This window comes from Pan troglodytes, chromosome 16 (genome assembly GCF_028858775.2).
Source record: "Pan troglodytes isolate AG18354 chromosome 16, NHGRI_mPanTro3-v2.0_pri, whole genome shotgun sequence".
NCBI classification, from domain to species: Eukaryota; Metazoa; Chordata; class Mammalia; order Primates; family Hominidae; genus Pan; species Pan troglodytes.
The window spans coordinates 61624099-61640104 of record NC_072414.2 but is presented as its reverse complement, the minus strand read 5'-3'; the positions used below and the strand labels follow the sequence as shown (position 1 = coordinate 61640104).

General features: G+C 45.0%; 1 long non-coding RNA gene across 20 annotated transcripts in view; it reads right to left on the bottom strand.

Annotated features, from left to right (window-relative positions):
* LOC104002363 (uncharacterized) overlaps nt 1–16006 on the bottom strand; it is a 249704-nt gene that overhangs the window by 74079 nt on the left and 159619 nt on the right. For 2 of the 20 annotated variants that reach the window (XR_008539330.1, XR_010151409.1), the window contains one exon: nt 5949–6082. The exons of 16 other annotated variants lie outside the window; for them this stretch is intronic. This is a non-coding gene — a long non-coding RNA (uncharacterized LOC104002363). Of the gene's footprint in view, nt 1–5884; nt 6083–16006 lie in introns of all 20 variants that reach the window. 2 more of the 20 variants (XR_010151406.1, XR_008539331.1) reach the window with 1 other exon arrangement.

Genomic DNA, 16006 nt, shown 5'->3' with positions numbered 1-16006 from the left:
TATACTCTATTTTATCAATCCTCATTTGTTACATATATAACAATTATTTCCAATATTTAAGTCTGATAAATAATGCTCTCATGAACATCCTGATCTCGTTGCCAGTGTTTTCTTAGTATGGGTTCCTAGAAGTAGGACCATGGAGTCCAAAAATATGAAAACTGTTTAAATTTTTCCAGACAGGTTGTGCCAATTTATGTTCCAATATCATCACCTAGTTGCTAACACATATCATCATCATCATCATCTCCAATCTTAACAACTGGACAAGTGAAAATGGGATTTTATTATTGTTCTATTTCTCATTTCTTTGGCTAATGGTAAAATTAAACATTTTCTCATATGTTAGCCATCTGTATGTCTTATTTTGTGAATGTTCTCTGCCAGTTTTTTTTGCTGGGATGTTAGTCTTTTTTTTCTTTAGACTTTGTTAGAACTCTTTGTATTCTTAAGGCTATTAGCCTTTCGCCATACCTGTTGCAAGCATTTTTCCCAATTTGTCATTTACCTTTTTATTTTTGTAGTTTCTTTTTTAAAAATATACATTTAGAGCTTTGTGTAGGCAATTCTACTGACAATTTCCTTCGTGATTTCTCCAATTGTTCTTAAGTTAAATACGTATTACCCACTCTAAGATCATTTAAATATTCACTTAAACTTTCATATTTTGCTATGAGGTTTTTAAATACTTAATGCTATAATTTGCTTGGAATTTGCCTGAGAAAAAGATTAAGATCTAAAAAGATTGGCTTCCAAGTAGTCAATTTTCTCAACAGCATTTGTTAATCCAACCCTTTCTCATGGATTTGCAATGCTTCTTTTTATTTCATTTTGCTTTTGTATCCATAGTAAGTTTGGTTTCAGAGATCAGTTATGTGCCACTGATGCTGACTTGTTCTTGAGCCAGTACCTTGCTGGACAATTGCTGTAGCTTTAAAATATATTCTAATCTATGTTAAAGGAAATCCTGTCTTCGTGTTCTTTCAAAAATGTCTTAGCTGTTTTTAACTTGTCATTCTTCCAGATTCATTGTAAAGTTGTTCTGATGAATTATGAAAAGTTTCCATTGAGGTTTTGCTAGACTTACGTATTAATTCAGGAAAAACTAACATCTTTCGTTGTTCCTTTTCCCCAACCAAGAACCCATCATATTTCTCCACTTATTCAGGTCTTCTCTTACACAAAACTCATAAAATTTTGTCACTTTCTTTATGAAAGCTTTACACATTTCTCACTGAGAATTGTTCAGAGGTAGATTATGTTTTTGTTTGCTTTTCTTTTCACACTAGTTATTGTGGGTCCATAAGAAAGTTATTGATTTTTGTGTATTTATCTTGTGTATCAGAGAGGAGAATATATTCACTAGCAATGTTCCCAGTGATAATTCACAAGAAAATTGGTCAAAGAGAGTCTGGGCGCAGTGGCTCATACCTGTAATTCCAGCACTTTGGGAAGCTGAGGCTGGTGGATCACCTGAGGTCAGGAGTTCGAGACCAGCCTGGCCAACATGTTGAAACCCCATATCTACAAAAAAACAAAAATTAGCCAGGCATGGTGGAGGGCACCTCTAATCCCAGCTACTTGGGAGGCTAAGGCAGGAGAATCGCTTGAACCCAGGGGGTGGAGGTTGCAGTGAGCCAAAATCGTTTCATTGCACTCCAGCCTGGGCAACAAGAGTGAAAGTCTGTCTTCAAAACAAAACAAAACAAAAAACAAAAAATTGGTCAAAGAGAGACAGAAAGAGAAAGAAAAGCTATGGTCCCCAAGGGTTCAGTCCTTTCCTCAGTGTGGGTGGGGAGACAATCAGAAGGTCACAAGGATGTCTGATCGGATTCAGGGCAGTGGGGTCCACCAGCGAAGGAGAAAATGTAGGTGGGAGGGGAGATGCCGGCAATGGAAGAACTACCTGAACAGAGAAGTGACTGCATACTAGCCTCTGCCCTGAGTGTGTAGTTTTGGAGAGAGAAACGAACATCTAGAGAGAATTTCTGGAAAATTTTCTATGTCGTGGGATATGTAAAACCTCTGGGCATGACAAGCCTTTTTAAGAAAGCCTGCCCTAAAAGTCCATGTGACCATTCCAGGTTTCTGGAGTCCAACTTAGGTTTCCTTTTAGTATAACTCTGTGCTGAGACTAAACCATATGGGACCCTGAGATTTTTAGGGTTACCATTTATTCGGTCACGATACCAAGCTCTATTATACATTCTAAGGGTTTTTCTAGTGATTCATCTTGTTTTCTGCATATGTGATTATATAACCTAAAACCAATAATAGTTTTGTCTTATTTTCAGTAGTTAAGGTCCTTTTTTCCCCTGACTTCATGAAATTTTGCATTGGCTAGAATTTTCAGGAAAATGTTTAAAAAGAGATTGTTGGTAGAAGATATCTTTGTCTTATTCCTATTTTAAAATAGGTTTTTCTTTATCAGGTTAGACAAATACCTTCTATCTCAAGTTTTTTGAGAGAGGTGTGTGTGTGTGACGTTGTTTTCTTAAGAACGGTCATGTCAGTGGGAAGACAGAGAGAGGCATTTCTATGACAACTGCTGCCATCACCACCTATGACACTGCTTGTTAGGGAGAGAGTCTGTGAGAGGTTCTTATCCACATGGAGATGGTGCACATGGCAACGCACAGCCACAGGAGGCTGAGGAGAGAGGGGACCCCAGGCAGCCACTCCTTTTCCTCTCTGCAGATGCGGAAACAGCCATCTGGAAAGGCAGTTTATTGTGTAATTAACCCTGTAAAGTTGGTCCTCTGGGGCATTCGGGTTCTGAGGAATCCAGGTATTTATCCCAAGTATTTTTGGCAAAAAAAAAAAAAAAAAAAAAAAAAAAATTAGCCAAAGCTCTAGAGAGAATTGAGACACTGCCATTGGCCTTTCTTATTCTTTATATTCCTCTGTTTTCTCTTCTTCTAGTCCCCTTTTTTCTCTTCCCTCTCTTCCTTTTGCTCTTTCCTCTCTTTTTCTTCCCCTCTTCTCTCCCCTCCAGACTCCCTTTAACTCCATCTCTTCTCTAACCATTTCCTTTTCTTTCTTCTTTTTTTAACTTTTATCTTAAAGATAAGATACCATTCTCTACCACCTTTTTCCTCCTTTGTCTCCTCTCTCTCTTTCTCTTCTACCTTTTCCTTCCTTCTCTTTTTGCACTCAAAGTTCATTGTTTTCTCCCTCTCACTTCCCTGTAAGAAAAATCAATTAAAAAGGAGGGAGAGAAAAACATTATTTGCTTATGCTTGTATGGCCAAAAGCTGAAAGAGGCAAAGGGTGTGTTATCACCCACACAACGAGCAAAGCCCATATTTCTTGTTAAAGCTAGAGGGAAATTTGCTGAGAGCGGCTGCCCCCTCACACATCAGATGCAACTGACACAAAGCCAAATAGTCATAGGCAAAAGGGCCAGAGGCAGGTGCTTCCACAGCCTCCTGCACATAAACCTCACCCTCCCCAGAAAACAACCCTCCTCTTTGCTCTGCTCCCATGCTCGCCTCCCCCCACCACACACACACATGCACGAGTACACACACACATGCACGCACACACATGCATGCACACATGCACACACATACATGTACATGCATGCATACGCATGCATACACATGCACGCACACATGCACTCGTGCACACACACATGCATGCACACACATGCACACACAGACCTGGCCTGGCTGCCTATCCAGAGCTGCTGAACATGCATGGGACTTCACTTCTGCCCCTCCTGCCATCCTGGGCCTCTGCTCCTCTCCTGTTTCTGTTCACAAATCCCCCACGACCTCCCAAGCCGAGTTCAACTCCCACCTCTTCCATGAACCCTTCCCTGGCCACCTCAACTATCAGTACCCTCCTTTCTCTAAGCTCCTAAAGAGCCATGGGATTCCAGCACTGCAGGCACCTAAAACTCACCTAGCCCAGCATTTTCCCAACCAGAACATATCTGGGACTTTGGAAAGCCATATAATAAGCAATATCTGTTAGCATTCAATGGTAAGAACAAATAAAACTGGATCCTCTGTGACTGAGAAACCACGCAGGACACCCCTTTCCATTGTTCCTCAATGAGAGTGTGACAAGCTTCTCAAAGTCAGGAATCTTGACTCAGCATTCTTTGTGTTCCCTGATGCCCACCATCAGCTGAGCACATAGTAGGCATTCAAAAAGGACTTGAATGAATGAATAAATGAGTGAACAAATGGCTACATGTGTGGGGTGAGCAACTAAACAAATGAGGTGAGTGTATAAACAAGTGATTCAGAGAGTGAGTGAATAAATGAATGACCGCAGGAACAAATCCTTAAACTGTCATTTTAATAACTGAAGCTGGGTAAGAAATGCCAAGGAAATGTCTTTAGTAATGCTTCCCTTCTTAATGATGGAGAAGTAAAAAATGAAGCCAAGGACGGAGGCTGAGTTGGGAGGTGCCGTAGTGGAGAGCAAAGAGCGCTGGCCTTAGAGCCCAAAGACCTGTTTCCACCCCACATGTGAATCTCACATGGCATCACAGTGTCCCCTGCTGTGCCTCCCTCTCAGATTTGTGTGAGGCCAAATGAGATCGTGGTTAGGAAGCGTTGGGCGTACTCTGAAGTGCTGCACATACACATTGTATTTAATCTTTGAACGAGGTCAAAGGAAGTCAATAGCAGGCCAGGCTTGCATCTGCACATGTGTAGGGACCAGGGCCATCTTGGCCGGCAGAGCAGCCCTCTCTTAACACTGGGGCCACCACACAAGACTTGGCTGCTTCAAATCTCAGACGCTCAGGACAAAGAGACACTTAAGAGCCCCAGAGCACCTAAGCTGATGAGGGAGTGGACCCTCAGAAGGGCTGCAGGTGGGACAGGCTGTTCACCCTCAGGGTACCACCCACGGTGGAAATGCCCGGTGCCCACCTGGGCCCAGCCCTCTACTCTCTCCCACACCCTCTTTGGACGCGTGGAACTTTCAGCACCTGCATTTTGCTGAAGCACACACTTACAAGCTCTTCTGAAAGAGCAATGGGCAGAGGAAATGGAAAATCTGGGGCCTGATTCACACTTACCAATACTCAGAAAGTCCCCAAAACAGCCTCCACAATGGGGACCCGCCCGCCCGCCTGCCCGCCCAGCTGTCCCCAGTGCCTCGTGATGGATGTTCCCACTTGCTCATAAGTGGCGCCACGTGGAAGGCGCAGCCGTGTGGAGCCTTGCAGAGACAGCCCGCTTTGCCTCAGCCATGAGGCTCCTAGGTCACTAGAGCTGTGGACCCCAAATGTCAGCTAGACCAGAGGTTTTTAAGTACTTTGTAAGCAATAGAAATCTTAATTTGATTAGAAGTCCTTATGAACCCGTCATTAGAATAGATGTAAGGAGAGCTGTCTCTGATTGTAGTAGGGACTGAATCCCTACTCCCCCAGCCCCACATACAGGCTTAGATCATGTGCACCACCCCTTGAAGGCTCCTGAAACAGTTCTGCAAATTGCTAGGACAATGTCAAAAACAGGCCTCTTTTTAACAGTGGGTAAACTGAGCCCCAAAGAGAAGACAATTCATGGCCAAGATCAAGCTGCATGTTGATGGTAAAAGTAGAGCTGGAATCCTGGCTGCCTGTCACCCCAAGACCTGTGCAGAGGCAGAAGGACTATGCTTATGAGAATTAACTTCTGAGTCAGGGTGAAGTGATGAAGAAATGCCAACAGGTGTCATTGGATAGCCCGAGTGGACAATATGGTCTTGCCCCAAAGCCTTGCTACATTTGTAAGGGGCTTTGGTAGCCTGAGTTACTCCTGGAATCAATTAATCAAGAGGAGCCCTAGCATGAGAGCCAGGGACCTATGTTCTAGCTTCCACTCTGCCTCGCACCTGCCAGAGACTGGGCCTGTGACTGTTTCACTGGAGTTTGACTTACGATCTCTGGGATCCCTTCCAGCTTCAACACTCCACATCCAGGTAATGAGGTGAAGTGTTCTCACCTACGGATAGTACAAGGATTCCTCTAGGGAGGAAATGGTCTCTATCTGGAGAGAGATCTTCATGAGGAGATGGAGAGGCGTGGAGGCATGTGATGGTGCTGCAGCCAAGGCCGTGGGGCAAAGGCCAGCCTCCTCTGTAGGGAACAAGGAAAGAAACGGGAGAGAGAATCAGAGAAGGCAGGGACTGGGGAGCAGCAAGATGGTGCAAAGCTGTAGCTGCCTGGAGCAAAAGGCCAGAGAGAAGCACCCAGCAGTGGAGTGGCCAGAAGGGCATTTTAAGAATGGGAACATCTCATGTTCAACTTGAAGTTGTTTGCATTGCAGTGATGTAAATCCTTCCTTCATCCCCACCCCCGCCCCACCCCGTATCTTCAAATAAATCTGCCTCACCCACGAATGCTTTGCGCCAGCAGATTGTTATGTGGAAAATGAGAAGCGGCTGAGCTTCCCATCTGGGTCCGTGAGGTGTGGGATGAAGATAGTAAGTGTGAAAGCAAGACTCTGAGGCAGCCAGAGCCAATTGAATGTGTAGCTTCTGGAGAGGCTCAGAAATCTTAGGGTCCTTGGATCTCCATGGAGGAGGAATTTGGGGATCTGAGCCAATCTTACCTGGATCTCAAGGAACAGGGAAGACCCCCTGCGACTTATAAGCTGAAATATTTATGTTGTCCAACCATGAGCTGTGGTATGTGAAAACTCAGAGAAACAGGAGGCAGTGGTCGTGAAATTTTAGTGCATCTAAGCAGGACCTTGGAAGCTTGTTAAAGGTGAAGGTTCCTGGTCCCATGCCATAGATTCTGAGGCAATGGGACTTGGACAAACACTGGGATGAGGTGGTGACATGCACCCAGCCTTTGAAGAGCCTGAAATGCCGCTGGCTGCTTTAGTAACGGGATTCACCTGCAGGCCTCTGGCCACTGCCCATTCCTATTGGTCAAGAGCCCACAGGCCCAGCATGGAGCAACCAATTCTTGCTGTGAGCCGCCATCTTTGCCTTAGGATCTGAGTTCCTGACAGCCATGGTCATTGGCTCAGCAGTCCTTTTCTGCCAATGCTAGCCCTTAGGGAACACTGCACCTTCTGGGTGGAAAATGTCTCTGACTTGAGCTCTAAAGCCTGTGGTATGTGCCTGAGAGCACGTTCCCTGCCCCCCATCCAAGCAGATCTCCAGGACCTGACTTCTTTCCTCCCTGGACCCATGATTTTACTTGTCTCCACCCCAGGTGGCCCCCCTGGACATGACCTGGGCCAGCGTGCCATATATCCCCTCATGTAGGACTTCCCTTGGACATAGTTTAGATGGGAGAAAATAAGGCAAATAGTGTTAGAAGACAGAGAGAAAGATTTCCTCAAGATAGCCAATCATAGCCTGGGATGCTGGGCCAGATGATGACCAAAGAGTCAAGAGGCACCCAATAAGCAGGTCAGCCCAATGAGCAGAAGAGAGCGCCATGGGCTGGGGGGTTTCTGAGAAGGGTCCAAAAACCTGGAGGGGTTGGGGGGAGAAATCAGAGTTTCATTCATTCATTTATTTATTCTTGGTACAGACATGTGCTGAACACTTCTACATAGGGATACATGCATAAATGAGCCCAACCCTTTTTCTTAAGAAGTGCACCCTCCAGGAGGGGGTGGAATTGGTCCTTGAAAAGTGACAAGATTCTGAGCAGTAGAAAGGAGGTGGAAAGGCGTTTTAGGTAGAGGGAACAACCCGAGCTAAAGTGCAGAGGCAAAATGTAGGCTCAAGAGCTGAGGAGTTGACCAACCTGAGTAAAATAGAAATATATGGAAATACATGGTAATTTGACAGACCTTTCCTGTGCTCTGTGCTGGACCTGGGCTAGGTGCTGGGGATATGAAGGTGAATAAGGAAATCTCTGCCCTCAATCACTGAAGGCTTTATTGTCATTCCAGGAGGTGTGCAAGAGCCAAAGGGCAGGCAACTCCTCTCACAAAGCATTGCAGGCAGTAAGTGTGGGTATAGAGCTGACCCAGCCAGCCTAATTTCCAAGCAGAGGGACGGGAGGCAAAGTCTGAACTATTATTAAGACAGCTGGCGGAGTTGGCTCCAGCTGCCCGACATGAGATGAAATTTAGTTTGGGGAGATAACCTTTGGGTGCCGTAATTAAGTCCCTGGGCTCTGCCTGGGAGGCCACAGCCTTAATGAAAACGGCCTGAGAAAAACAAATAGCACAGTTGGTGCTCTTGAAGACATTCTAGTTTAAATGTTCAGACATACAGCACCTACAAACATACAGGGTGGCGTACAATCCCAAAACATGCCACTTTCCCTTGCAAAATGACCCTGGTCAGAGCAGGCTGTGGGGAAACCTCACCACTGATTTGTGCAATGAAGGCATCTTGGGTCAGGGCTGGGGAACGGTGGAGGGTTTTATTACTTTTTGTTTTTGTTGCTTTCTTTTTTCTTTCATGCTTTTTTATTGTTATTGTTCTCGATGACGTCTGAAAAGTCAAGGCAGCTCTTGGTGGTGATGTTTGGAGCTGTGAAGGTGCCTGGGGTCACCGAAGAACAACTCGTGGTTGGGTGAGGAGCCCTGGAGGAAACTGCCCCAGCCTGGGAGTCAGAGGAGGTCTGTCCCAGCTCTGCTGAAAGCTCTGTGACCTTGGGTGAATGAATTTCTTCCTCTCTCTGGGCCTGCTTTTCAGTCAGCCTCTGGCCCCTCCACACTGGGCCAGAGCCCATAACTCTAAGAATAAGAAATTATTACATTAACAACATAGAGGTCAAGGGAGAGGGGCAAGAGTTGAGGCCTTAGATGAAGCAGGAGCTTTCAGAAGTAGATTCTGGCCTTTGGCCAACGTAACTGGAGGTTGTTGGAAAATGGGGTGCTGATAAAAGACAATTTTAGGCCAGGAATGGTGACTCGCTCCTGTAATCTCGGCACTGTAGGAGGTCGAGGCAGGAGGATTGCTTGAAGTCAGGAGTTTGAGACCAGTCTGGGCAACATAGTGAGAGCCAGTCTCTATCAAAAAAAGAAAGAAGAAAGGAAGAAGGAAGGGAGGGATGGAGGGAGAGAGAGGAAGGAAGGGAGGGATGGAGGGAGAGAGAGGAAGGAAGGAAGGATGGAAGGAAGGAAGGAAGGAAGGAAGGAGAAAGAAAAGAAAGGAAGGAAAGAAAGAAAGAAAGAGAAAGAAAGAAAGAAAGACAGACAAGCAAGCAGGTTTTTCTTTGGAAACAAACCATATGATGATGATGTGGGGTGTGTATTTCATTCTGCTTTGGGTAGGACTTGGTTTCTAGTTTCCATCAGCATGACCTGAAGCTGGAATAACACCCTCTGTGTGTGCTGGCCACTCGGCTTAGCACCTCCTAAGGACCCAGGAGACAGTATTGGAAACCAGAGCAGGACAAATGGCCAAGTTTTCTTCAATTCAGGAAGAGATGAGAGAGAGGGAAATCCCAGAACTTTCTCTCCTCCCGTGTGCTGGTAGATGGTTAAAAACAAACTTGTTTTCATGTTCCCACAGTCATTTCAGAGCTGGAGGAACAGAGTCTCCTACCAGGCTCACTCTCTGGTATTTACTGAGCTCCTCAACCTGCCTTTGCAGCCCCCTTCCCCAAGCCCCCTCTGTGAATCAGATTTTTCTCAAGACAAAATGTTTCCAAAGTCTGGACAAGGGACAAGAATACTTGCTTTTTAGGTCTCCTGTTTTATTCCTCCCCATTGTTTTGTTTCATGTCTTTGATGGAGCACGAAGCCTTGATCTCCTGGTCCAAGGGGATCTGGGTGGTGGCCAAGCCTGGTGGTGACCCACTGTCCACCTGTGTCCAGAGTTAGGCCATGCCTTCAGGAGTGGCTTATCACAAGGTCTCTTTCCATGGTGAACGTAGGGCTCTGGTCCAGGGCTCCAGAATCAGGTGGGTGGGAACCCAACTGGCCACAAGGGCAGCATCTGATTCTGTGGAAGAAGGGAGCTCCTCTGTGAGAGCTGCTTCTCTCCCCTTGGGAGAACAGAGTTGGTCTGGACCCAAGGAGCATGTCCCAGATGGAGGCAGGAAAGCACTTCAAGTAGGTGTCTTTGAACTCAAAAATATATTAAAAGATGATCATGTAGGTGAAACTAGCAGGCACTTAAAACATGTTTGAAAGAAAGAGTGGGAATGATCAAGAATGAGAGGAGAGGGAGGGAAGATGGCAGAAAGGTGGGAAGGCAGGCAGGCAGGAAGGGAGGGAGGGAGAGAAGGAGGGAGGAAGAAAGGCAGGAAGGGAGGAAGTCAGGAAGGAGGGAGGGAAGGAAGGAAGGAAGTTACTTCACTTCTTGAAGGCTCAGTTTTTCATCATCTGTGAGATAGGAATAACATCCCTTACATCGGGCTGGTTGTGAGAATTAGAAGACATAACTCCTGTGAAAACCCCAATACAAAGCTGGTGTTCCAAAAAACATCACAGAGGTGAAGTAACTGCCCAGTGAGGCACAGCTTCCACGTGACTGAGCTAAGGCTGGAACCCAGGGGAATCTGACTCTAAAATTAGTAATTTCCACACCACACCCCAACCTTCTTGGACATGAGTTCACTGAGTCTAACACTTAGTCACATGGTGTCTTCAGACAACATGGTGACTCCCACCCAGGGGTGCTCAGAATCCCCCCCTTCACCAAGCCCCAAATAACAACCCAAGGAGAGACTAGCTCATGCTGGAATTCACCAGAGGAAACAACAGAAATGTCTCCCCATGGAAATGGACGACAACCTGCTGAGAAATTGACGTAGGGAGTGGCTGGGAAAGGGCGGTGAGCCCCAGTTTCTTTTCAGATTGATGCCACCTAATAACCTCAAGCTGCAGAACTACCATGAGTCACTGCCTTCGGTGCCTCTCAGCCCTATCACCTCTCCCACATCCCAATATTACACAGGTTCTCACATGTTTTTTCTTTAAACCATCTCAGTTCCAGCCCAAGAGTCCCCTAGGCCTCCCTCATACCTTCAGCCAGGACCTGGTAAGCAGACCCAATGGGCACTAGGGCCACCCATGTCAGGCAGGAGGTAGGGAGCCCAGAGCCCAGTGCTGGGGGAGGCTAGGAGGTGACTTTAGCATCTCCCCATCCCTCTGCAGTTCTAGTTAATCTATGTGCTATATACCAATCAAGGTAGAAATTAACATAATCAGCATAATTCCCTGGACACACAGTTTTAGTTTCTTTAAATATGTGTGGTTCAGACAATAAGAGATCCTTCCCTTTCACCAGAGAGATCAGAATGACCTGGAAGCTTTCTGGGGTGGGGACAAGAGTATGTTTGCTGAGAGCATCTGTGCTCCAGGCACTGGGCCAAGTTTTATAGAGCCATTCAGTCTTCAAGACCATCCCCAGGAGAAGTAGGACGTTGTCTCTCTCAGGTAAAGAAACTGAAATTCCAAGAGTATAAATAACTTAACCAAAGGCACACTAGATTCCAACTTAAGGCAGCTTACAGTCAAAGCCAGGCAGTGTTCCATTATTTCTTTCTGTTTCTAGTGTCCCCCAAACAGGAACCAGCCTTTTCCTTCTACACCTAAGAGCATGGTGGTTCTAAAATCTCCAGGATCTAAAGTCTTCTGCAAGCAATGCACCAAATTAAAGATGGAAATTGAACACTCTTGGATTAGTTGTCAAGACCCTCATTGGTGAGTATGCCTTTAAATACTAAAGTCAATAATCAGCACTGAAGAAAGTTTAAATATTTTGTGGAGCCAAGATGGCCAAATAGGAACAGCTCCAGTCTACAGCTCCCAGCGTGAGCGACGCAGAAGACAAATGATTTCTGCATTTCCAACTGAGGTACCGGGTTCATCTCACTGGAGATTGTCAGACAGTGGGTGCAGGACAGTGGTGCAGCGCACCAAGCGTGAGCTGAAGCAGGGTGAGGCATCGCCTCACCCGAGAAGTGCAAGGGGTCAGGGAATTCCCTTTCCTAGCCAAAGAAAGGGGTGACAGATGGCACCTGGAAAATCGGGTCACTCCCACCCTAATACTGCGCTTTTCCGACGATCTTAGCAAACGGCACACCAGGAGACTGTATCCCACGCCTGGCTCAGAGGGTCCTATGCCCACAGAGCCTCGCTCGTTGCTAGCACAGCAGTCTGAGATCAAACTGCAAGGCAGCAGCGAGGCTGGGGGAGGGGCGTCCGCCATTGCTGAGGCTTGAGTAGGTAAACAAAGTGGCGGGAAGCTCAAACTGGGTGGAGCCCACCGCAGCTCAAGGAGGCCTGCCTGCCTCTGTAGACTCCACCTCCGGGGGCAGGGCATAGCTGAATAAAAGGCAGCAGAAACCTCGGCAGACTTAAATGTCCCTGTCTGACAGCTTTGAAGAGAGTAGTGGTTCTCCCAGCACAGAGTTTGAGATCTGAGAACAGACAGACTGCCTCCTCAAGTGGGTCCCTGACCCCCAAGTAGCCTAACTGGGAGGCACCCCCAAGTAGGGGCAGACTGACACCTCACACGGCCAGGTACTCCTCTGAGACAAAACTTCCAGAGGAACAATCAGGCAGCAACACTTGCTGTTCACCAATATCTGCTGTTCTGCAGCCTCCGCTGCTGATACCCAGGCAAACAGGGTCTGGAGTGGACCTTCAGCAAACTCCAACAGACCTGCAGCTAAGGGTCCTGACTGTTAGAAGGAAAACTAACAAACAGAAAGGACATCCACACCAAAACCCCATCTGTATGTCACCATCATCAAAGACCAAAAGTAGATAAAACAACAAAGATGGGGAAAAAACAGAGCAGAAAAACTGAAAATTCTAAAAATCAGAGTGCCTCTCCTCCTCCAAAGGAACGCAGTGCCTCACCAGCAATGGAACAAAGCTGGATGGAGAATGACTTTGACGAGCTGAGAGAAGAAGGCTTCAGACGATCAAACTACTCCGAGCTAAAGGAGGAAGTTCGAACCCATGGCAAAGAAGTTAAAAACCTTGAAGAAAGATTAGACGAATGGCTAACCAGAATTACCAATGCAGAGAAGTCCTTAAAGGACCTGATGGAGCTGAAAAACATGGCATGAGAACTACGTGACAAATGCACAAGCCTCAGTAGCTGATTCGATCAACTGGAAGAAAGGGTATCAGTGATGGAAGATCAAATGAATGAAATGAAGCGAGAAGAGAAGTTTAGAGAAAAAAGAATAAAAAGAAATGAACAAAGCCTCCAAGAAATATGGGACTATGTGAAAAGACCAAATCTATGTCTGATTGGTGTACCTGAAAGTGATGGGGAGAATGGAACCAAGTTGGAAAACACTCTGCAGGATATTATCCAGGAGAACTTCCCCAATCTAGCAGGGCAGGCCAACATTCAGATTCAGGAAATACAGAGAATGCCACAAAACTACTCCTCGAGAAGAGCAACTCCAAGACACATAATTGTCAGATTCACCAAAGTTGAAATGAAGGAAAAAATGTTAAGGGCAGCCAGAGAGAAAGGTCGGGTTACCCACAAAGGGAAGCCCATCAGACTAACAGCTGATCTCTCGGCAGAAACTCTACAAGCCAGAAAACAGTGGGGGCCAATATTCAACATTCTTAAAGAAAAGAATTTTCAACCCAGAATTTCATATCCAGCCAAACTAAGCTTCATAAGTGAAGGAGAAATAAAATACTTTACAGACAAGCAAATGCTGAGAGATTCTGTCACCACCAGGCCTGCCCTAAAAGAGCTCCTGAAGGAAGCACTAAACATGGAAAGGAACCGGTACCAGCCACTGCAAAAACATGCCAAATTGTAAAGACCATCAAGACTAGGAAGAAACTGCATCAACTAACGAGCAAAATAACCAGCTAACATCATAATGACAGGACCAAATTCACACATAACAATATTAACCTTAAATGTAAATGGGCTAAATGCTCCAATTAAAAGACACAGACTGGAAAGCTGGATAAAGAGTCAAGACCCATCAATGTGCTGTATTCAGGAAACCTATCTCACTTGCAGAGACACACATAGGTTCAAAATAAAGGGATGGAGGAAGATCTACCAAGCAAATGGAAAACAAAAAAAGGCAGGGGTTGCAATCCTAGTCTCTGATAAAATAGACTTTAAACCACAAAGATCAAAAGAGACAAAGAAGGCCATTACATAATGGTAAAGGGATCAATTCAACAAGAAGAGCTAACTATCTTAAATATATATGCACCCAATACAGGAGCACCCAGATTCATAAAGCAAGTCCTTAGAGACCTACAAAGAGACTTAGACTCCCACACAATAATAATGGGAGACTTTAACACCCCACTGTCAACATTAGGCAGATCAACGAGACAGAAAGTTAACAAGGATATCCAGGAACTGAACTCAGCTCTGCACCAAGTGGACCTAATAGACATCTACAGAACTCTCCACCCCAAATCAACAGAATATACATTCTTTTCAGCACCACATCACACCTATTCCAAAACTTACCACATAGTTGGAAGTAAAGCACTCCTCAGCAAATGTAAAAGAATAGAAATTATAACAAACTGTCTCTCAGACCACAGTGCAATCAAACTAGAACTCAGGATTAAGAAACTCACCCAAAACCACTCAACTACATGGAAACTGAACCTGCTCCTGAATGACTACTGGGTACATAACCAAATGAAGGCAGAAATGAAGATGTTCTTTGAAACCAACGAGAACAAAGACACAACATACCAGAATCTCTGGGACACATTCAAAGCAGTGTGTAGAGGGAAATTTCTAGCACTAAATGCCCACAAGAGAAAGCAGGAAAGATCTCAAACTGACACCCTAACATCACAATTAAAAGAACTAGAGAAGCAAGAGCAAACACATTCAAAAGCTAGCAGGAGGCAAGAAATTACTAAGATCAGAGCAGAACTGAAGGAGATAGAGACACAAAAAACCCTTCAAAAAATCAATGAATCCAGGAGCTGGTTTTTTGAAAAGATCAACAAAATTGATAGACCGCTAGCAAGACTAATAAAGAAGAAAAGAGAGAAGAATCAAATAGACGCAATAAAAAATGATAAAGGGGATATCACCACCGATCCCACAGAAATACAAACTATATCAGAGAATACTATAAATACCTCTATGCAAATAAACTAGAATATCTAGAAGAAATGGATAAATTCCTCAACACATACACCCTCCCAAGACTAAACCAGGAAGAAGCTGAATCTCTGAATAGACCAATAACAGGCTCTGAAATTGAGGCAATAATTAATAGCTTACCAACCAAAAAAAGTCCAGGACCAGATGGATTCACAGCCGAATTCTACCAGAGGTACAAGGAGGAGCTGGTACCATTCCTTCTGAAACTATTCCAATCAATACAAAAAGAGGGAATCCTCCGTAACTCATCCTTATGAGGCCAGCATCATCCTGATACCAAAGCCTGGCAGAGACACACACACAAAAAGAGAATTTTAGACCAATATCCCTGATGAACATCGATGCAAAAATCCTCAATAAAATACTGGCAAACCGAATCCAGCAGCACATCAAAAAGCTTATCCACCATGATCAAGTGGGCTTCGTCCCTGGGATGCAAGGCTGGTTCAACATACGCAAATCAATAAACGTAATCCAGTATATAAACAGAACCAATGACAAAAACCACATGATTATCTCAATAGATGCAGAAAAGACCTTTGACAAAATTCAACAACCCTTCATGCTAAAAACTCTCAATAAATCAGGTATTGATGGGACGTATCTCAAAATAATAAGAGCTATCTATGACAAACCCACAGCAAATATCATACTAAATGGGCAAAAAGTGGAAGCATTCCCTTTGAAAACTGGCACAAGACAGGGATGCCCTCTCTCACCACTCCTATTCAACATAGTGTTGGAAGTTCTGGCCAGGGCAATCAGACAAGAGAAGGAAATAAAGGGTATTCAATTAGGAAAAGAGGAAGTCAAATTGTCCCTGTTTGCGGATGACATGATTGTTATCTAGAAAACCCCATTGTCTCAGCCCAAAATCTCCTTAAGCTGATAAGCAACTTCAGCAAAGTCTCAGGATACAAAATCAATGTGCAAAAGTCACAAGCATTCTTATACACCAATAACAAACAAACAGAAAGCAAAATCATGAGTGAACTCCCAT